Source organism: Lottia gigantea, assembly GCF_000327385.1.
Source record: "Lottia gigantea unplaced genomic scaffold LOTGIsca_153, whole genome shotgun sequence".
Classification (NCBI taxonomy): domain Eukaryota; kingdom Metazoa; phylum Mollusca; class Gastropoda; family Lottiidae; genus Lottia; species Lottia gigantea.
The window spans coordinates 214,034-215,839 of NW_008707846.1; positions in this window are offsets into that span (position 1 = coordinate 214,034).

Genomic DNA, 1,806 nt, shown 5'->3' on the forward strand with positions numbered 1-1,806 from the left:
TAACTTACATGTGTATAGACATCAGGTATTGTAAGATAGAGATATTGTAAACTAACTTACATGTGTATAGATATCAGATATTGTAAGATAGAGATATTGTAAACTAACTTACATGTGTATAGATATCAGATATTGTAAGATAGAGATATTGTAAACTAACTTACATGTGTATAGATATCAGATATTGTAAGATAAAGATATTGTAAACTAACTTACATGTGTATAGACATCAGGTATTGTAAGATAGAGATATTGTAAACTAACTTACATGTGTATAGATATCAGGTATTGTAAGATAAAGATATTGTAAACTGACTTACATGTGTATAGACATCAGGTATTGTAAGATAAAGATATTGTAAACTAACTTACATGTGTATAGATATCAGGTATTGTAAGATAGAGATATTGTAAACTAACTTACATGTGTATAGACATCAGATATTGTAAGATAGAGATATTGTAAACTAACTTACATGTGTATAGATATCAGGTATTGTAAGATAGAGATATTGTAAACTAACTTACATGTGTATAGATATCAGGTATTGTAATATAGAGATATTGTAAACTAACTTACATGTGTATAGACATCAGGTATTGTAAGATAAAGATATTGTAAACTAACTTACATGTGTATAGACATCAGGTATTGTAAGATAAAGATATTGTAAACTAACTTACATGTGTATAGATATCAGATATTGTAAGATAAAGATATTGTAAACTAACTTACATGTGTATAGACATCAGGTATTGTAAGATAAAGATATTGTAAACTAACTTACATGTGTATAGATATCAGGTATTGTAAGATAAAGATATTGTTAAACTAACTTACATGTGTATAGATATCAGGTATTGTAAGATAAAGATATTGTAAACTAACTTACATGTGTATAAACATCAGGTATTGTAAGATAAAGATATTGTAAACTAACTTACATGTGTATAGATATCAGATATTGTAAGATAAAGATATTGTAAACTAACTTACATGTGTATAGACATCAGGTATTGTAAGATAAAGATATTGTAAACTGACTTACATGTGTACAGATATCAGATATTGTAAGATAAAGATATTGTAAACTAACTTACATGTGTATAAACATCAGGTATTGTAAGATAAAGATATTGTAAACTAACTTACATGTGTATAGATATCAGGTATTGTAAGATAAAGATATTGTAAACTAACTTACATGTGTATAGACATCAGGTATTATAAGATATAGATATTGTAAACTAACTTACATGTGTATAGACATCAGGTATTGTAAGATAAAGATATTGTAAACTAACTTACATGTGTATAGATATCAGGTATTGTAAGATAAAGATATTGTAAACTAACTTACATGTGTATAGACATCAGGTATTGTAAGATAAAGATATTGTAAACTAACTTACATGTGTATAGATATCAGGTATTGTAAGATAAAGATATTGTAAACTAACTTACATGTGTACAGATATCAGGTATTGTAAGATAAAGATATTGTAAACTAACTTACATGTGTATAGACATCAGGTATTGTAAGATAAAGATATTGTAAACTAACTTACATGTGTATAGATATCAGGTATTGTAAGATAAAGATATTGTAAACTAACTTACATGTGTACAGATATCAGGTATTGTAAGATAAAGATATTGTAAACTAACTTACATGTGTATAGATATCAGGTATTGTAAGATAAAGATATTGTAAACTAACTTACATGTGTATAGATATCAGGTATTGTAAGATAAAGATATTGTAAACTAACTTACATGTGTATAGATATCAGGTATTGTAAGAT